The following is a 22,714-nucleotide window of genomic DNA, read 5'->3' as shown; positions in this document are numbered from 1 at the left end:
CTCAATGGTAAAGAACCCACTTGCAATGCAGGAGACAAAGGTTCAGTCCCTGGGTAGGGAAGATCTCCTGGAGAAGGAAATGGCTACCCACTCCAGTATTTTTGCATGGGAGATCCTATGGACAGAGAAGCCTGGTGGACTAGAGGCCATGGGGTTGCAAAAAGTCAGACATGACTTAGAGACTAAACAACAACAACAGAAATTTAAGAAAAGAAATTTAAACATTAGTTTTCATATTTTTAAGAGCTTAAAAGAAGCCTTAAACAACCCAGGTGTTGCTTTTGTATGTCTCTGACATGGTTACCTCCTATAGAAATTTGTTTTCTCAAATTCCAGGAAGCTTTAAGTTGTCCCCTAAGTTGTTGCAGAAATTTGGAAGATGCCCTGTCCTGGTCTGGAGCCATCTACTTTCTCCTGAAATGGTCTGATTCTGATCTAGGAGTGAGCTTCCAGGCATGTCTCTAGACTCTCAGCTCCAACTGCTTATGGGGGGAGAATACTTGCACTAACCTGTGTTGGGACAGGTGGCCGATCTCTTCTTAGATTTGGAATTGAAACTAACGACAATCGGTTGGTGTGAGAAAATCTTAAAGCAAACGTGTAAAAGTGATAGCCAGGAATATTTTACAAGCCAGTCTGCAGAGAGAGAAAAAGGAAAAACCAAACCAGGTCTGTAGAGGAAATAAGAAATAAGATGGATACTGAGAAAGAGAAAGAAAAAGAGAAATGAAAGATAAACTTTATGAACATTTTAAAACTCTACAGATACTTCTTTTCTTTTTTTTTTTTTTTGAAGGTTGGCTACATTTCTAAGCTTTGTTTGCAAGAGACACCTCTGAATATTCATAGTCTCAATATCACAGAGTCATTGTTTGACTTAAGCAGAATACATACCAATAGTCCAAGATCTGAAGGAAGTCTGTAGACCTTTCAAGCCCAAAGCACCAGCCAAAGTCCACAACCCATAAATCCCTCCCACTCTTTGATTTTATAGTTTCTTTCAACTTGCACCTAAAAAGGAAACACAAATTGTTGCAGTCAATGTTACTTATTGGCGATGGCAATATCCATAGATTTAGACAAGATCTGAAATGATAATGCACTAGGAACTACAGAAACCCCTCAATTATCAGCTTGGGAAAGAAATGACTAGGAAAAGTAAATAATCTGTCTGCAAAGAACGTAAAGAAACATTTAACTTAATGTTTCATGTAGGATGACTTTTTCTTAATGTAGGACCATTAAAATGAAATGGGTTCTTCTGAAAGGTAGTAAGTTCCCTGAAACTGGAAATATGCCAGCAATACCTAGATGTCCTCTTTGCAGTGTTTGTAGGGGAAACTATCCAAGCATCAAATCAAATGAGTGGTTGTATTCGCTTATTTCTAAATTCTCTGCCAACTTGAAGATGCTATGATTCATCAATTTATCCCAAATGCCCATAGGATATACTGTAACTGTAAAATGTAATAAGAATCTCTATATGGCTAATAACATCTTGTTGAAACCACAATATATAGTACTAGGCAAAACCTTCTGATGGACAGGTATTATGAAAATATTCAAGGCGATAATATTTACCAATCATATGACCTGATCTCCAAACAAAGAAGAAATGACATTTCTCCTTTACAATGACATTTAAAGGTAGACTTTTGTTTAAGATCAACTGTGTAGAACAACGGCAATAAGTATAAGGTGGCTCAAATACACATTCAGTTTTGATGACATCATTTCTGAATTGTGTCTTCAGTTGAGTCATCAAGCCTGAAGTACTGTGATCTCACCCTTCTAGAAAGCTTTACAATCGCATGTTTTGCTATTGTCGTCAAGGTCACAAATTAAGCTCATTAGAAGCTTAAAGTTTTTAAAGTGCCTTGTTCCTCTTTTTCAAAAGTGTTTACTGGATAATCCAGACATCCTCAGATGGGTTCTTCTATTTTTTTTATAAATTCATAATGCAGTTACTGCTACTAGGGCACATTACAACAAAAAGATTAAGCCAGTTAAAGCACAATTACTAAATCTCATTCAGCCGGATTCTCTGGTAGTCTTTTTTTTTTTTTTTTTTTTTTAATTTTATTTTATTTTTAAACTTTACATAACTGTATTAGATTTGCCAAATATCAAAATGAATCCGCCACAGGTATACATGTCTTTAAGTACTCTTCTCTTTCAGACAATGGTGAGGGTGATGCGCAACAGGGTAACTGTGCTGTGCTTCCCACAATTCCTTCCCTCCAAATGTGTGCTGAGCACAAACGTGCTCGGTCACTCAGCTGTGTCTGACCCTTTGCGACTCCGTGGACTACAGTCTGCCAGACTCCTCTGTCCATGGAATTTTTCCATCAAGAATATTTGAGTGGGTTGCCATTCTTCCTCCAGGGAATCTTCCTGACCCAGGGATCGAACCCACATTTTCTGCATTGGCAGATAGATTCTTTACCACTGAACTACCAGGGAAGCTCTTTCCCTCCCAAAACTCAGAGCCTATATGATATCAAGAATCTCTTCTCCTTCTTTATATTATTTAGGATTATCCATATGTATTAGGTTTAATGGTGTTACCCAAAACATGCTTATGTCCTAATCCTTGGAAATGTGAATATTACCATATATAGTAAGTATTATCTTATATAGCAAAAGATGCAGTGAAATTTAGGATTTTGAGAGGAGATGATTATCCTGGATTTTACAGGTGGGCCCTAAATGTTTCCATGAGTGTCATTCTAGGAGAGAGGCAAGGGAGATAAGACAGACATACAGAAGAGGAATAGACAATTTGAGATGGAGGCAGAACTGGAGTGATGCGGTCTGAAGCCAATGATCATATTAGCAACCACCAGAAGCTGGAAGTGAGAAAAAATAGAATCTCCTTAGAGTCTTCGAAGGAAGGAGATCTTGTTGACCTCCTGATTTCTGGCCTCTTGTTTATTAATTGTTTACTTATTTTTTGCATCTGTTGTTGAGTTAGGATGACACACTCTCACTTCAATAATATGTTATTTTTAAAGACATGTCCTGCATAGACAATTCATACAGAGAGATATAAAGAGGTTCTATAAACATATTAAAATATATTAATCTCCATTCATGGTAAGGAACGTAGAATTAAAACTACTCTGCAGTACCATTTCTAAACTATAAGGCTGGCAAAAATTCAAAAGCTTGACAATTCCCACTGTGCTGGATAGCCTGTGGAGAAGCAGGCTTTGAGAGTACTGGTGGGAATGTAAAATGGTATAACACTTATGGAGAGGAATTTGAAGATATTTTATCAAACTACATTATACTTGTCCCTCAATCCAATAGTCCTACTTCCAGGAATTCAACCTGAAGATATAAATAAAAAACATTAAAATGCAGTAATAATATGCATATGAATAAAATGAATCATTGAAGCATTATTTGTAGTTGCAAAAACGGGAAACTTACCCAAGCATTTTTAGGAGAGTGTATAAATTTAGCGGAGTGCTATGCTGCTATAAAAAAGAATGAGGGAGGACCTTAGTAACAAAACATGTTGTTAAGTGAAATGGCAAAGTGTAATGCAACATCATAAACATTATAAAATGGGCTTCTCTGGTGGTTCAGTGGTAAACAATCTGCCTATCAATACAGAAGACATGGGTTCTGTCCCTGGATTGGGAAAATCCCCTGGAGAAGGAAATGGCAACCCATTCTGATATTCTTAACTGTAAAATCTCATGGACAGAGGAGCCTGGCAGGCTACAATCCATGGGGTTGCAAAAGAATCAGACACAACTTAGCGACTAAATAACTGTTAAGTGAAACTGCAGAGTGTAAAATAATGTACATGTAAGGCTACATATTGTATAAAAAAGAATAGAAAATAAGAAAATGCATTCACTTCCTTATCACTTCAAACAACACAAGAAGCATAAACCTGAAAAAATGAAGTTGTTTAACTACCCAGGGTGAAGTGGAGGAAAGGAAAAGAGAAAGAATGATATTTCTTTGAGTATACTGTTATGAGTAGTTCTGACATTTGAAGCATGTTAATATCCTACATATTTTAAAATATTAGTTAATATGAATGGGAAGAGAAAAAAAAACTGCAAGCAAACTGAAACAAATGAGCCTAATCATATGCCAAGTGAATATCACAATTACACTGGAAGGAGAAAAAAGAAAGAACCCATCTAACTACTTGTGAAGAGAGCATTTAGCTACAGACCCTTAGTCTTGGGCAGAGTAGGCTTTAGGATGGAATGGCAGAATGCAAATAAATCCTAAATACTTTTCAGTAGTTTTGTTTATAATCGAAAGGACAAAGAAGAGAAGAAAAGTGAAAGAAAAGAAAAGAAAAACAATAATTATACAACAAAGAAAGAAATGGGCAATGCCTCGAACAGATGTTAAACTTAACACCGTTCATGAGGACAGATGGACATTGTATGGCTCCAGATGAAGCGCAAGATCAGTCTGCTCAGTAGCACAGCAGTGAGAATGCATAAGCACAGTCTAGTCAACAAGCAAATATCAAACCAACATGCAATGAGAAATATTCTATTTTTTAAAAAGGGGGAGGATTTTGTTTTCAAAAATGCAAAAATCATTAAAGACAAAGAAAGGATATGTAAAAGATCCAGATTAGGGGACTAAAAAGATGTGACTAGTAAATATAATATCAGATCCTAAATTCGATTTTGTACCCATAGAGGGAAAAAAAAAAAAATGCTATAAAGGATGTTATTAGATCACTGGCCAAATTGAAGGTGGATGGTAGTTTAGACAAAAGTATTGTATATATGTAAATTTATGAAGTTTTCAACAATAATGTGGCTATAAAAGAGAATATCCCATTCTTTGGAAATCTTACACTGAAGAATTTATGAATTTATGAAGAATTTATAAAATCAATTTATGAATCAAGGCCATGATATATGAAATTTATCTATATCCATCTATATATACACATATATATATAAAAAGAGGGAATGAGAGAATATAAATGATTAAGCAAATGAAATAAAATATTAAGAATAGGCAAATTTAAATGAAAGGTTTACAGATATTTTTTGTACTATTTTGGTGATATTTTACAAGGTTAAAATCACCCCAAGCAAAAAGGAAATCTAAAATATATCCAAAACCAGAAAAGTTTTGAATCTTGAAATTGCTCAATGCCAACATAAAAAGTTATTTCTACTTAACATATTTTATAATCATGATACATCTATCCACTATCCTGCCCTGTCCCCGAAATGTGCACACAAACATCTCAAGCCTCACAGAGCTTAAAACCTAATTGAGATACTGAAAAATGTCACTTAAGAGTAAAATTAACAACTCAGGTCTTACATATCAATAAATGCTAAGTGAAAGGTACATGTAACAGCTACTCTGGACATTTATTCCTTATCTAATTGAAATTCTACTTTTTATAATTTCTGCTCTTTCTTTTTTACCCAAATGAGTAAAAAAAAAAAAAGGTTTTACTTTTTGCTACATAACCTTACATTTACTTGAAAACCTATTGAAATATTCTGTATCTTTAGTTCTTCAGCTTGAGGAATTCAACTTCCTCAAATTTGTTGATCTTGCTTATATTCATTTCCTTCTTCAAGTTCATTGCATGCTGATCAGCTGCCATTTATGCAAACCTGAAGCTAACAAAAGATGCTTTACCATCAGTCTTCTGGGTCTAAGTATCACAACTTCTGTTGCTTGCTTCAAATCATAAATTTGGGGTTTGGTTGACTAGATTTTTCATCTATTATTAGATCTTTTCCCCAATGTTAAAAAAAAGTTGTGTTTTTTATTTTTTGTTTTTTTCTACCAATAGAGCAGAAAACTCTGATACATGCTGACAAAATTTCATTTACCTACAGATTTTCACATCACATAGATTATTGCTATATTCATCACTACTATACTTTTAAGTATGTAGAAAATTTTCTGTCAAGTTAAAATTTTACTCCAAAATATTTGAGCATAAAATGTGATTACATTAATTTCCTCCATTCATAAAATGGAATATTTTTTAAAAGATTTTGCTGTTTGCAAACTGTGGTTTGTTTTTTGTTAATTAGGATAGTGGAAAAATAATAATACCTTTAAAGATAGCTTGTTTAAGTCTATCTGACATCAGAACAGAAACTGATGACCTTTTTAAATTACTGCATAAGCACTATGAGTAAGCCAAAGGAAGTTTAAATTCTATCCATTTAAGCCATGTCAAGGTTGGGGACTTGAAGATCAAATATCCGTACAACAATTTGACAATAGTTTAAATGTCTGTCAGCAAAATATGTAAACCATTTTAATATACTGAATATTGCATGAGTTTACAAGAACCTTCTCTATATTTATATTTCTACTTGTGTAACTTTCAGAATCTTACAGCCTTTTTCAATCCTTATGAATTCTTCATTCCTTCCTCTCTCCCTTCTTCTTTTCCTCTCTTCCTTCTTTCTGATTTTCCTTCCTTCTTTCCTGATGGGGGAAGCAAATGAATCATAATTTTTCACTGACATTTCACTATGCCTCAAATAAGTGGAAGTCTGAGATTCCAATTTATTTCTGCAATTGTTTGCTAGTCATGATTCATTCCTCCTTTTAAATATATCATCACCTTTCTTTATTGTCTTTCTTTTAGTCATAAACATGGACAAGAAAGTGTACTTTTTAAGTCATTCATCCATTATTTTTTAATTTATGTGTGCAATTTATTTATTAATTCTCTTATTCATTTCATCATGTTCCAGACACAATCAAAAGTTGACATAAAATCATAAAAAGAATTGTGTTTGTTTTTTAAGTTCCCTACCTGAGTCTCCCAATTAGAGGCAGCATCTGTTTTTTGATTTCAGGTTTGTAGCCAGCCAGGATGATCTATTTAAAGTGTACAAAGGGATGAACTTGAAAAAACAATTAAATATGTTCATTGCTAATGAATAATTTTCATGCTAGGTTAGCCCATAAAAAAGTAAAGACAGTTACACCATGGGCTGATCTTAGGAACTATCTACTTCCCTAATTCATGTCATGTATGCATGCTCAGTCATGTCCTACTCTGTGACCCCATGGACTTTAGCCTGCCAGGCTTCTCTGTCCATGGGATTCTTCCAGGCAAATATACTAGAGGAAATTATCATTTCCTTCCCCAGGGGATCTTTCAGACCTGGGGATCAAACCTGTGTCTCTTGTGTCTCCTGCATTGGTAGGCAGATTCTTTATCATTGAGCCACTGAGGAAGCCCAGTTCATGCTCACCCACTGGCTAAAAATGGATTCAAATGGATTCATCAGTATTCAGTCTACCAGCCACATAGGAGAAATTTTCACTGTCAAGCCTAATGAGTTATTACTAATGGCAGGTAGTTTCCTGCAACAGCTGATGGCATTTATCTGAAATAAGAAAAGTAAAATTGAGTTCCATGACAACTTATTCTGGCAGTAGGAAAAGAAGGAGAATGCAGAAAGGATAAACCACTTGAAGGTATAGGTGAAAGCTGGTTTAAAGGTTCAAGAAGACACGCTTTCTATCACACACTTGCCTTGGGTCATTCGGTACAGAAAGAAGAATTTTCTGTAGATATTCAGTTAAAGATGGAGAGGATCATGCTTCTCAGTTATATAATATCATATATGAAACGAGTCACCAGTCCAGGTTCAATGCATGATACTGGATGCTTGGGGCTGGTGTGCTGGGATGACCCAGAGGGATGGTATGGGGAGGGAGGAGGGAGGAGGGTTCAGGATGGGGAACACATGTATACCTGTGGCGGATTCGTTTCAATATATGGCAAAACCAATACAATATTGTAAAGTTAAAAAAAAAAAAAGAAAGAAACCTTTCCAGGAATCTTCTAGAATATCCAGTTAAGGTATTGTCTCACTACAGATGTCATAGCCCCGTTTTACAACTGAGGTTTGGTTTATGTCCTTTAAAATTTTTACTTAAAGAACAGAGATCATCACCCTTTAAAGACTTGAAGATCATCAGCATACTTGAGCAAGTTGTGTCTCTTGTGACCTCTTATTTTGATTTCTTCAATAGAGGGCAATGTCCTTAAAACTGTTTCTTATTCATCTTTGCTTCCTAAGGACTCAAGTAATTGATCAGTTTGATTGATACTAACTATATCAGTCACTAGGACTCATTCTATTGTCAATCACTCTCCTACTTTTTAAATCTGAATTTTGCAATACAGAGTTCATGATCTGAGGCACAGTCAGCACTCGGTCTTGTTTTTGCTGACTATATAGAGCGTCTCCATCTTCAGCTGCCAATAATATAATCAATCTGACTTCAGTATTGACCATCTGGTGATGTCCATGTGTAAAGTCATCTCTTGTGTTGTTGGAAGAGGGTGTTTGCTATGACCAGTGTGTTCTCTTGGCAAAACTCTGTTAGCCTTTGCTCTGCTTCATTTTGTACTCCAAGGACAACTGGATAACTCTTGACTTCCTACTTTTACATTCTAGTCCCCTATGATGAAAAGGACATCTTTTTTTTTTTTTTTTTGGTGTTAGTTCTAGAAGGTCTTGTAGGTCTTCATAGACCTGTTCCACTTCAGCTTCTTCGGCATTAGTGGTTGGGGCATAGACTTGGATTACTGTGATACTGAATGGCTTGCCTTGGAAACAAATAGAGATCATTCTGTTGCTTTTGAGATTGCACCCAAATACTGCATTTTGGACTCTTTTGTTGACTATGAGGGCTACTCCATTTCTTCTAAGGGATTCTTGCTGACAGTAGTAGATATAATGGTCATTTGAATTAAATTCACCCACTCCCATCCATTTTAGTTCACTGATTTCTAAAATGTTGATATTCATTCTTGCCATCTCCTGTTTGACCACTTCCAATGTACCTTGATTCAGGGACATGACATTCCAAGTTCCTATGCAATATTGTTCTTTACAGCATCAGACTTTACTTTCACCACCAGATACATCCACAGCTGGGTGTTGTTATTGCTTTGGCTCAGCCTCTTCATTTGGAAGGACTGATATTGAAGCTGAAACTCCAATACTTTGGCTACCTGATGTGAAGAGCTGACTCATTTGAAAGGACCCTGATGCAGGGAAAGATTGAGGGCAGGAGGTGAAGGGGACAACAGAGGATGAGATGGTTGGATGGCATCACCGACTCAATGGACATGGGTTTGTGTGAACTCCAGGAGTTGGTGATGGACAGGGAGGCCTGGTGTGCTGCAGTTCATGGGGTCGCAAAGAGTCGGACACGACTGAGTGAGTGAACTCAACTCAACTTCATTCCCTCTGGAGCTATTTCTCTGCTCTTCTCCAGTAGCATACTGGGAACCTAACGACCTGGGGAGTTTACTTTCAGTGTCATATCTTTTTACCTTTTCATTCTGTTCATGGGGTTCTCAAGGCAAGAATGCTGAAGTGGTTTGCCATTCTCTTCTCCAGTGGACCACGTTTTGTCAGTACTCTCTGCCATGACCCATCTGTCTTGAGTGACCCTACATGGCATGGCTTATAGTTTGAGTTAGACAAGATTGTAATCCATGTGATCAGTTTGGTTAGTATTCTGTGATTGTGGTTTTCATTCTGTCTGCCCTCTGATGGATGAAGATAAGAGGCTTGAGGAAGCTTCCTGATGGGAGGGACTGGCTGTGGGGAAAACTGGGTCTTGCTCTAGTGGGCAAGGCCATGCTCAGTAAATCTTTAATCCAATTTTCTGCTGATGGGTGGGGCTGCGTTCCCTCCTTATAGTTTGGCCAATTCAATTTTATAGTAATACATCCATTTTAACATGAGGCCAGTAAAAAATATGTGAACTATATGTTTCCTCAATTTCCTCTATATTTTGCCTTCTTATGAAACTATGATGTGACAGTGACAGTGAAGTCGCTCAGTCGTGTCTGACTCTGTGCGACCCCATGGACAGTAGCCAACCAGGCTGCTCTGTTCATGGGATTTTCCAGGCAAGAATACTGGAATGGGTTGCCATTTCCTTCTCCAGGGCATCTTCTAGACCCAGGGATCAAACCTGGGTCTCCTGCATTGTAGGCAGACGCTTTACCGTCTGAGACACCAGGGAAGTTATTTTTGAAACTATGATAATAAGAGCATAAACAGAGAGGGGGGTTAACAAAAAAAGAAAGAAGTTGAAGAAGGGAAGAAAGAGGGATTTAAGGGCATTCTGTGTCCATAAGGTTATCTTTTTCTGTATACACATATTGCAACATTTGCACACATTATATCTAATCAAAACAGGCAGAACTTATAAAAAAAACTTAACAGATTTATACTAATAACTCATCAATATTCAAAAGCTTAAATTCTTTTTTAATTAAGTAAGCTAACTAAAATGAAAATGCCAAAGTGGAGAAAAATACTCATAAAACACTTAAAGAAAATGATAATATGAAGCCTTTACTCTGAAAATAGTAGATACATCAACAGAAACTTGGGTAAAATAATTAATAAACAAAATATAAATGACTTGTAAGATATAAAAATAAGTAAATCACGAGAAAAATAAATGAACGTAAACAACAAAACAGAATTAAAATCCACTGGAACAGTGTGATTTGAATCAATCTTTCTGGTGTATGTCAGTCTTGATCACAAATTGTAGAAATGTTGTGACTTAGACCTTGACATTTCACCTATAAAAATGAATCTATAGGGTAAAAAAGAAGATACATACATAATAGCAAAACAGGCATAACTTGAAAGTACTCTCAAATATGTGATTTGAACAATTAAATACCAAATATTGTATAGTCATAAGCAAATTCTGCTTTTATAAAACAAATATGAAGACAAATGCAATTGTATAGTTTATTTTATAAAGATAGGCTTTAGAATATGCAATTTGTAATCTTTAAAAATGCAAACTAATGTTTTACACCCACACACACAGTGTGAACACATTTACAGGACTATAAACATACGTATTTGTGTGAGCAAATAAAAAAGCTAGAAGTATTTTGCCAATATTAACATTGATAGACTTGTGAATGGTGTTTCATCATAAGTTTTACAGTATTTTCATCACTGATATCTATTATTTTTTACCAGGAAACAAATTTATTTAAGAAAGAGGACATTGCTGTAATTTCTAATTTTCATCTTTAATTGTTCAATTTTGTTGTTTGCATGTGTTGTGCTTAGTCATTCAGTCGTGTCCAACTCTTTGCAACCCCATGGGTTGTTGTCCACCAGGCTCCTCTGTCCATAGAATTCTCCAGGCAAGAATACTGGAGTGAATTGCAATGCTCTCCTCCAGGGCATCTTCCCAACCCAGGATCAATCCCAGGTCTCCCACATTGCAGGCAGATTCTTTACCAACTGGGCCACCAGGGAAGCCCTAATAATTTTCACTATATTATGGTATTAAAAAAATAGTTTTTTATTTTATTAAAAATTTCATATTCTTTAATATATAACTATTTGGGAATATAAGGGTGGGATTTTATAAAGAACAAAGTTGAATTATTTTACTCAGTTTTTTTAAACCAGTTCACACAGTAACTGGCTACTCACAACACTTTACGAATTCACCGTAAGAAACTAACTTTGAAAAAGTGCTTTATGAAAGTACAATTCATGCCATTTAAAAAATCACTTAACCCATTTAATGTTAGATAATGATTACATATAAGATAAAAGCTTAAAAGAGAACTTAGGGGAGATACCATGCCTTAACATTTTTGTCTCCTGAGACCTTAATATGCTAGAAAGGGAAAAAGAAAATCATAAAGAAGTTTTTGGATCTCAGTTTTATTTAAAGTCACTGAGATGGCATCTCCAGACTGCTCTGTCTTACAAAATAATTACCTTCACCAAATGGCAATTAGGGGAGACTGCATAACTCTTTCCAGCCTGTTGTCACATGGGGAAATCACTTAGCTTCTACAACTTGCTGTGAAACATCATTGGTTGTGAAAAAAGAAAAAAGGCAGAGCTGATGCTGAGGAAATGCAAGGACATCTCCTCATACAGGCAGACGTGTGGACTCTTCTACAAGGACAGGCTCACAACTGCACTTTCCTTCTCTGTAATACCTTTGGTCACGCTGGGATCTGAGATGCTTTGGAGCATTGAAGGTTACAGAGAGACGATATGGGGAAGAATGTTTTAAAATTATTTTAGAGTAGGTCTTTATTTCAGAGACAATTTTCAGGAAATTCCTGGCTTGTTTAGGTGCCTTGAGTTCTGGTCTGGAACTACTTTTTGCTTCTCAAATGCTGTTTAGGAGCAAGTCTTCACATGTCACAGGACACTCTTCCTGTTGACAATTTTGACCTTTATTAATTCAGGTCTGCTCAGTCTCCACCACCGATCCGTCAATTCTGACACCTTGTCACACTCTGATTTTGCAGAGAGAATGCTGAAAGAGTTCACCAGCCACCACGCTGGTTGACTTCATACCAGAGAGAAAATAATAGCAATAATAATAACAAATCCTGGACCAACATCATTTGCTTTCTATGCCCAAACGCGGGCCCAATAGAAGTTGCACTGAGGATTACTTATAGGTTCCCAAGAGTTCTCAAGATGAATACCAGACATTCTACAGGGATAGTTATACTATTCGTATGCTGATATAAATTGGTTTTCATGAGTAAATTTCCTGCTTTGCCCTTTTCTGCTGAAATATGTCCCTTGTTGCAGGAGAATGCAATAAGGCAATGCAGTGTGTTTTTTAATCTGTGGAAAGTTGAAAAGGTTACATGCTGTGTGTGAGTTTTCTGTTCTCAAAATATACATACTCATTCCATGAAACAAACAAACAAAAAAAATCAGCATAATTTAACAGATCCCTGTGTCTTTGTTATCCCTACGCTATCGTTTTCTGGCAAAGAAGGTGTAAAAGTAACTTTGCAGAGAAACAGCAGTTTGTTTTTGTAAATTTCAATTGGCAATCATGACCTTAAGTCTTTTCTGTGCAAGGAAACGAAATATGAGAGTTGTGTACCCTGAGATTAACTTATTACCTTATAGCAATGACACTCAGTGATGTTTAACCAATAAAGTAACCATAGTTTGCTGACACGTATTTAAAACTCAGGTACTTCTGTTTTACTAGTATTTCTTCAGCTTAGTGGAGAAGGCAATGGCACCCCACTCTAGTACTCAAATCCCATGGATGGAGGAGCCTGGTGGGCTGCAGTCCATGGAGTCGCTAAGAGTCAGACACGACTGAGCGACTTCACTTTCACTTTTTCACTTTCATGCATTGGAGAAGGAAATGGTAACCCACTCCAGTGTTCTTGCCTGGAGAATCCCAGGGACGGGGGAGCCTGGTGGGCTGCTGTCTATGGGGTCACACAGAGTCGGACACGACTGAAGTGATTTAGCAGCAGCAGCAGCTTCAGATTAGCCACAACGTGACTATTATTGAACGAACATCCCTCATCAACTATGCTATCATTATGTAAGTGGTATTAGTTATTTTACAATATTGTTAATGTTTAATTTGAATCAATCACTGATTTTAGTCACTTTCCTTAAAAGTAGCCAGCATAAGGAAAATGGAGGCTGTGGAACACACAAACTTTCTCTGTATAGGGCTAACTGGGTTTTAGAGAGATTATATCATCAAAGTTGGAAATAGAAGTTTAAAGAAATTGGACATTGAGGAAATGCCGTCATTCAACATGCCATTCAACAGATGTAAGTATCAGAGAAGCTATATAAGTTGTACAAGTTGCACAGCACATGAGAAGTAGAGTCTATAGCCTCATTCCTTTCCTTCCATGCTGCTTATCTTAACAGTCACCTTGTTAGTTACATATGCAAACAATGTAAAAAGAAAGAGCCCCAAACCTCAGGCATTTTGAGTTCATTAATACTCCAACAGTCACTGAGTTATCCCTTGCTTTACAGGAAAAAAAAAAGAAAAGAAGTTTTACTTAAATATGATAGAAATTCATCTTTGAAATAGCAATAAAAGTCTTCAAACTTTAAAACTGAGGGATGGAGATATGAAATGGCTACCATCATATTTTTACTACTTCTTTTCCCTTCAAATACACATATGGGTGAAAAAACAGTAGACCAAAGGGCAGGTCAGTGGATTATCACAGTAAAAACTATGATGATGAAGGATGTACCATGTGCTAGGAGAACTTCATATTCCTCTATCACTGATTCTTGCTTCCTGATTCAGGTAGAAATTCTTCAGAGAGCATGCCACAGCAAAACAGACCTAACCTGTAAACTCTAGTTCAGAGACAAAAATATTTTTTAATAAGCTGTAATCTGCCGTAAAAAAATGTAGATGTGCACTGCTTAGTCACTCAGTCATGTCCAACTCTTTGCGACCCCACAGACTGTAGCCCACCAGGCTTCTCTGTCCATGGAATTCTCCAGGCAAGAATACTGGAGTAGGTTGCCATGCCCTCTTCCAGGGGATCTTAATGACCCAGGGATAAAAGCCAGGTCTCCTGCATTGCAGGCAGATTCTTTAACATCAGAGCCACCAGGGAAGCCCAAAATACTGTAGGTAATAATATAGATAATATAAATAAATTATGAGTTATTTTAAGAAGTAGGGATTCAGATTTTTTCAATGAATTTCACACAGAATGTTAAAAATGAAAGTACTGAAGTGTAAATTTGGGGGTAATGCATGCAAAAGTAGATGACCTGAGAATGCACATGTTAGGTTACAGAGAAACAAATATACAATTTTAAATATCCTTAATTAAATAACAATTACATATCTGGCACATATTCTCTCTCTTGAAAGATACTCAACTTTCCTTTCAAGGGAATATATTGCTCTAAAGCTTCCAACATAAATATACACATATATTTATGGGAATTGATGCTTTTGAACTGTGGTGCTGGAGAAGACTCTTGAGAGTCCCTTGGACTCCAAGGAGATCCAACCAGTCCATTCTGAAGGAGATCAGCCCTGGGATTTCTTTGGAAGGAATGATGCTAAAGCTGAAATTCCAGTACTTTGGCCACCTGATGCGAAGAGTTGATTCATTGGAAAAGACTCTGATGCTGGGAGGGATTGGGGGCAGGAGGAGAAGGGGACGACAGAGGATGAGATGGCTGGATGGCATCACTGACTCGATGGACGTGAGTCTGAGTGAACTCCGGGAGTTGGTGATGGACAGGGAGGCCTGGCGTGCTGTGATTCATGGGGTCGCAAAGAGTCGGACACGACTGAGCGACTGAACTGAACTGAACTGACTGATATTTATTTATATATTATATTTAAATATACTTTTTTCAGATTAGGATTATTATAAAAATACACAGAAAAAAATGCAAAAAAGTACACATTTTCAAATATTCCTAAGCTGCTGCTGCTGCCGCTGCCGCTAAGTCGCTTCAGTCGTGTCCAACTCTGTGCGACCCCATAGATGGCAGCCCACCAGGCTCCCCCGTCCCTGGGATTCTCCAGGCAAGAACACTGGAGTGGGCTGCCGTTTCCTTCCCCAATGCATGAAAGTGAAAAGTGAAAGTGAAGTCGCTCAGTCTTGTCCGACCCTCAGCCACCCCATGGACTGCAGCCTACCAGGCTCCTTGTCCATGGGATTTTCCAGGCAAGAGTACTGGAGTGGGGTGCCATTGTCTTCTCCAATTCCTAAGCTGTTAACACACAAATATAATATTTGGACTGTTAATCCCAAACCAGAAGACACAGAAGTCTTAAGTTTGATCCCTGGCTGGGGAAGACCCCTGGAGTAGGAAATGGCAACCCACTCCAGTATTCTTGCCTGAAAAATCCTAGGGATAGAGGAAACTGGTGGGTATGGTACATAGTCTCTCAAAGTTAGACATGACTGAGCACACTCACATAAATCCCCAACCAGTATTATCTTTTCACTGAAGCAATGTTCTAAATATGCAAATTTGACCACATTTCTTATTAAGATATCTAAAGCAATTAATTATTTGATGTATTATTTGTTTTGGAAAATTTAACCTATTTGAAAGGGAAAGTGTTAATCTCTCAGTTGTGTCTGACTCTGTGTGACCCCATGGACTGTAGCCTGCCAGGCTTCTCTGTCCATAAGGATTGTCCAGGGAAGAATACTGGAGTGGGTTGCCATGCCCTTCCCCAGGGGATCTTCCCAATCTGGGGATTGAACCCGGATCTCCTGCATTGCAGGCAGATTCTTGACCATCAGAACCACCAGGGAAGACCTCAACCTATTTGATCACATACAAACAAACTTCTTTCATGATTTTGCTGGATTGGCCAAATATGTCTTTATGTGTATGAAAATGGAAAAGTCACTTGCAGTAGATACATTGATCCATTTCTTCTAGCACAGGTACCATTAGAAAACTTAGTTTACTAGATGTGTGTTAGTGTTGGAAGGAATGTCTACTACTTCCAACAACATTAGGATTTTATCTATTGCTTTTTACCAAAGATTTTATAATTATAGTTGATCTTTAATGCAGAAATAAAGCACAACAATATGTGATATGTCAGTATGATCATAATCATACCTGCAGACTTCACATAAATGTATCCATTTTCTGGAAACTCTCTTCAAATTAAGGACTGCAGTGTAAGTTTGTTGTATGGATCACTTAAAATAGCTTGCTCAAAATGTGTTCCAAAGACTTGATAATCAGCTACAAATAGCCCACAGAATTCACCTAACTTTGAGAAATATTCCCATTATAGACTCATAACGCACCCTCATATGTTAAAGATGCTTCGATGTTGAGATTATCATACTTAAAGATAATTTCTCCTTTTTTCATCTTACCATGTGCCAGAGTTCAGTATTAGGAAACACATTAATAGGGCCCTGGAGAAATCTAGGAAGGAGGTCATCAAATAAGTATAAAGAAAGGTCATAACACTCTTCAACTCATGTAATTCCTTAAACTTCTGCAACCTCCCAGTAATTTCTTACCACTGGGATAAAATAACAAAAGTTTTTTTTAAAGCAAGAAATAAATCCAGCCCAATATGTGTTATTTCTTTTATCACAATTATTCAACATTGTTTAATTATTGTATGTAGGATAGGAAGCAGGAATTTGCTTTAAGTAATTCATGAAACTGTCCATATATCATCAAAGTCATCATTTCTGCCTTTATATTCTGTACTCTGCCTTTCCCCATGCAGCGGAACATGGCATTAATAATAATGTCTAATTAATGGATACCTATCTATTTCACTGAAGAAAGTTGTATGGCACATTTCCAGAGTCATAGGAGTGCTCTTTTAGAGCACTGAAAGCTAATCTTGATTTTTCAATGCCAGTGTCAAAGATGTTTGCACAGTACCATATTGTGCTCAGTTGAAATTTCACATACAAAACTTCTCACCAAATCAGAAATAAGGAGAAATTATTTGGAACATACATGCAAATAAACAGAAGAGGATTCCTTCATCTCTGACTTCTGTGAAGTCATTAAAAATATTTTATTCTACACTAAATAAATGTTACTGTCAAAGTTTTCATTTGATTTTTTCACAGGTCTTCAACGTGGGATAATCAGGTGTAAATATTAATATGACTACTTGGGAAAGATGGGAAAAATAATGAAGTCATATGGAGGCAATTGACATTGCTTAGGAGATGAAGAAATTTACAAAATGAGGTCTGCAGCCACTGTATCACAAAGCTTTCCCTTGGGAAAAGCCTATGCTTCTGATAAAAGTATGGGCTTTCTTTTCTTTAGACATAAAATATATAAATGTCATAGAATTTGTTTAACAAGAAGAACTATTAGTAATCATCTTTTGAAAAACAAATGGAAAAAATAAATCCTTTTTCTGGATTGAATGTATATGTCCCCCCCACCCTGAAATTCATATATTGAAATCCTAACTCTCAGTGTAATGGTAATAGGAAGTAGGGCCTTTGGAGGTGATTAGGTCCTGAGGGTGTGGTCTTCATGAATGGGATAAGTGCCCTAATAAAAGATGACAGAGAGCTGCCTTACCCCTTCTACCATGTAAAGACACAGTGAGAAAATGGCAATTTATGCACCAAGAGGGGGGATCTTGCCAGAGACTGTATCTTTAGCCCCCAGATCTTATATTTCTCAGCCTCCAGAACTGTCAGAAATAAATGCTTGTTGTTTAAGCTACTCAGCCTATGCTTTTTTTGTTTGTTTGTTTGTTATAGCAACTTGGAAGAACTAAGAAACTGGTACAAACTGCTATATTTTCTAAAGACAATATCAAGACAACTTGTTTTGAACTGAAAAAGTAATGTATTTAGAAATAAAGTATACGAATATCATAGAATTATTTTAACCACAAGAACCATTAGCAATCATCTATTTAAAAACAAATAGAAAAAGTCTTCAAATGCATATGAATAACCTGGACCCCTATGATATTATAGGACTGGCTAAATGGCACACAGCTGGTAAATTGCAGATTTACACAAACCACCAGATTTTCTGATTCCCTATACATAACTATCCCACTATCCATAAAATTTAACTGATTCTGGAAAGCTGAGAGTCACTATATAAAATGTGAGTTACAATTTAAAAGAATGCATTCTACTTAAACACTACAACTAAAAGTAAAGAGGAAAATATAGTATCAGTTCAGTTCAGTTCAGTCTCTCATTCGTGTCTGACTCTTTGCGACCCCATGAATCGCAACACGCCAGGCCTCCCTGTCCATCACCAATTCCCGGAGTTCACTCAAACTCACGTCCATCGAGTCGGTGATGCCATCCAGCCATCTCATCCTCTGCCGTCCCCTTTTCCTCCTGCCCCCAATGTAAACTATACAGATTTTATAGAGGGAAGAATAAGATGACCCAAGTCATGGTTCTCAAATGTATTAGCCTATGCTTGAGTCTTAGTTTTCTTTTCTATATATATTACAGGGATGATAAATCATGTAGCAGAGTGGTTCATGAGGATTAAAAAAAAAAACTGATATAATGCAATTTTGGTATGCTGTAAATACAAAAAGTTATAGGAAGCACAATTATCTCCACTGGACTAATGGCGGGGAATGTTAAGCTGATAAAGTATCTGACCAAGTGATCAGTTCCCAGTGCACTTATTAAACACTCCATAAGGAGAACTATTCTGACTACACCTTCAAAACAAAGAAATTCCTGATTTGCCTCTTTTTGCCACTTTCATAATTATGAAGTGTAGACCATGAGGGAAAAAGCTTCCAGTTAAATGTAAGCTTTCTGGTTGACTAGATTTCACGCAGCTGAGCGCAAGGAATTACTAAACTGATGTGGTCAATGCTACAAACCAAGGCTAGTGGAGTGTCCTGCTGGCTCCTGCCTCTAGAATTTTTTAAACCGCAATAGATATAAACTTGAGGGTGGGGAAAGGGAAAGTGACACTTAAAAGCAGCCAAGTGGTTTCTAACTCTCAAGTGTCAGAAACTTCAATGCCTTATTTCTTTAGGCAGAATGCTCCTTTGTTCTGTGAAAACTATCTAACTGAGCCTTTTAGTTATGCAAATGTAAAGCAAATACTCTCCTCTGAAATGGAGATAGAATTCTAAAGATGAAAAACTGCTTCTTGGGTAAGGATACAAAAAGTTGTCTACTTGAGTTGTCTTAGGAGAAAATGCCTTACTAAGAAATTTTCCCGGCTCCTTGACTGAGCCTCAGTGACTGGGGCTGAAAGGTGAAAACTCTTTTTATAAGATAATGTATAATATTTTGGGTCCAGGAAATGAAGTGTCCCTCAGAGTAGTTACTTCCGATTTCTATCCAGAAGCTATCCTCATTCTTGTATTCTATTCTACTGCTACTATTTTGTCATTGTATTTTCTGAGTTATTTTTGTAACTTTAAGAACTGTGTTCTTCATTTCTAAATCACTTTTGTTCTTTTTCAGCTCTTTCTGCTCCTTTTTAATAGTCTCTTTTTGGTTCCTCATTTTGTGATTTGATGATATATTTTAAATATTTATATATCTTATGAATATATGTGAGCATTTTATACTCTGTATCCTATAATTGTGAGATATGAAGTACTTGGGGTTCTAAATATTTTTTTTTCTCTGCTAACTTTCATGACATTCATTTTTCTGTCACATGTGGGGATACATGAATAGAAGCTCATATTTGTTCTCATCTGTGAGATATATGAATGCTTAAATTCATGATGCTTTTCTTCAGATGTAGGTTGTTTGTTTCATGAACCAAGGATGACTTGGATCTGCTTGAGTTCTATTCTTGCTTCATCCTGAAATTTTCGACAAACAGACTAAAGGTTCATAGCCACCCAAGAGAGTCAATGAATGTGTTCACTGTTCACAGACTTTGTTTCCATTCACTGTTAATTTCTGTTCCTCTTTCCTTTGTCCTTTTGAGAGTCAGTTCCTAGGCAGGTTGATAAGAATTCCAGGGTTCCCAAGGAAGAGAGCTGGGTCTGGGGCTCTCAAAGAGGAGATAGGGGTCTGGAATTCTCAAGGAGTAGGAAAGGACAAACATCTTTTTTCCCTCTACATTCCTTAGTCTTAGTCACATAAAACGTTTTTCTTTAAGCCTGGTGCTGATGATTACACAACAAAACAACTCAACTTAAATTCTGTACTAAGGATTATATAACAACAATGTTTCAACAGTAGTTGAACCCTGAACTTTCAGATGTTTAAGCTGGATTTAGAAAAGGCAGAGGAACCAGAGATCAAATTGCCAACATCTGCTGGGTCATTGAAATGGCAAGAGAGTTCCAGAAAAACATTTACTTCTGCTTTATTGACTACATCAAAGCCTTTGACTATGTGGATCACAACAAACTGTGGAAAATTCTTCAAGAGATAAGAATACCAGACCACCTGACCTGCCTCCTGAGAAATCTATATGCAGGTCAAGAAGCAACAGTTAGAACTGGACATGGAACAACAGACTGGTTCCAGATCGGGAAAGGTGTGTGTAAAGGCTGTATGTTGTCACCCTGCTTATTCAAATTATATGCAGAGTACATCATGAGAAATGGTAGACTGGATGAAGCACAAGCTGGAATCAAGATTGCAAGGAGAAATATCAATAACCTTAGATATGCAGATGACACCACACTTATGGCAGAAAGCAAAGAACTAAAAAGCCTCTTGATGAAAGTGACAGAGGAGAGTAAAAAGTTGGTTTAAACTCAACATTCAGAAAAATAAGATCATGGCATCAAGTCCCATCACTTCATGGCAAACAGATGGGGAAACAATGGAAACAGTGACAGACTTTTATTTTGGGGGGCTCCAAAATCACTGTGGATGATGACTGCAACCATGAAATTAAAAGACATTTGCTCCTTGGAAGAAAAGTTATGACCAACATAGACAGCATATTAAAACACAGAGACATTACTTTGCCAATAAAGGTCTGTCTAGTCAAAGCTGTGGTTTTTCCAGTAGTCCTGTATGGATGTGAGAGTTGGACTATAAAGAAAGCTGAGCGCCAAAGAATTGCTGTTTTTTGAACTGTGGTGTTGGAGAAGACTCTTTAGAGTCCCTTGGACAGCAAGGAGATCCAGTCAGTCCATCCTAAAGGAAATCAGTCCTAGGTGTTCATTGGAAGGACTGATGCTGAAGCTGAAATCCCAATACTTTGGCCACCTGATGTGAAGAGCTGACTCATTTGAAAAGACCCTGATGCTGGGAAAGATTGAAGGCAGAAGGAGAAGGAGACAACAGAGGATGAGATGGTTGGATGGCATCACTGACTCAATGGACATGAGTTTGGGTGAACTCCGGGAGTTGGTGATGGACAGGGAGGCCTGGTGTGCTGCAGTCCATGGGGTCACAAAGAGCTGGACAAGACCGAGAGACAGAGCTGAACTGAACAACAATGTATCCTGCTTGAAGACAGTTTCTCCTTCTTGAAAACCTTCTGACTACTCCTGTTATCTTAACATGTATATTATGGGAGTTGCTCTGGTAAAATCTTTCTATTGTTCTAATCCTGTCCTTAAAATGTAAATTGTGGGAGTGGGTCTAGTAAGATCTTTACAATCTTGAGACTTCTTTTGATTTATTGTAATAACCAATTTAAAAAGTATATAACTCCCTTGCTTAGACTAGCGAGGGGGGCACTCTCCATCCCCCTTCTGATGTCTATGTCAGAAGTAGTTTCTCTGTCCTTTTTTCACTTTAATAAAACTCTGCTACACAAAAGCTCTTGAGTGATCTAGCCTGGTCCCTGGTCCCAAAGCTGAATCTTCTTCAGAGATCATGAATCTGACATTGTTCATTGTAAGCTCTCACTTTGGCGATTCCCTTCATGTACTTAATCCCAGTAACACAATTATGATATTATTTTATGATGCCCATCTTGATTTTTTTAGGAGGACCTCTCAGGATATCTGCTTTGCCATATCGCTGGAAAAGATAGTTTGTTTGTTTTTTTTTTCACTGCTAAAATGGTTCTCTGTTCTCCTTTCAAGCTGGATGTGAACATGTTTACAAAAAGTCAATAGTAAATAACCACAATGTTTAAGTATACCTTCCAGGTACTTCCTTAAAGACAAGTTGCTTGCCTTGGACTTCTTACCCAATCAGGCCCTGACCTCCTTTCAACTGTCTAAAAGACAGTAACAAACGAAGCACCAGTCGTTCATCCAGTGAAGGAAGTTATGTGACAAGGAGGTCAGAATCTACATGACCACGTGAAATAGTGAGCCCCTGAAAATGAAAGTGTTAGTCACTAAGTCAAGTCAAACCCTTTGTGACCCTATGGACTGTAGCCCACACCAAGTTCCTCTGTCCATGGGATTCTTCAGGCAAGAATACTGGAGTAGGTAGTCATTCCCTACTTCAGAAGATCTTCCTAACCCTTGCAGGCAG

At 37.2% G+C, this 22,714-nt stretch overlaps 1 long non-coding RNA gene across 1 annotated transcript in view; it reads right to left on the bottom strand.

Annotated features, from left to right (window-relative positions):
• The window catches only part of LOC129637952 (uncharacterized), a 478,487-nt gene that overhangs the window by 124,047 nt on the left and 331,726 nt on the right, over positions 1-22,714 (bottom strand). The window contains exon 4 of the long non-coding RNA XR_008707641.1: positions 895-1,011. This is a non-coding gene — a long non-coding RNA (uncharacterized LOC129637952). The remainder of the gene's footprint in view (positions 1-894; positions 1,012-22,714) is intronic.

This window comes from Bubalus kerabau, chromosome 1 (assembly GCF_029407905.1).
Source record: "Bubalus kerabau isolate K-KA32 ecotype Philippines breed swamp buffalo chromosome 1, PCC_UOA_SB_1v2, whole genome shotgun sequence".
NCBI classification, from domain to species: domain Eukaryota; kingdom Metazoa; phylum Chordata; class Mammalia; order Artiodactyla; family Bovidae; genus Bubalus; species Bubalus kerabau.
This window is presented reverse-complemented; position numbering and strand designations above follow the sequence as displayed.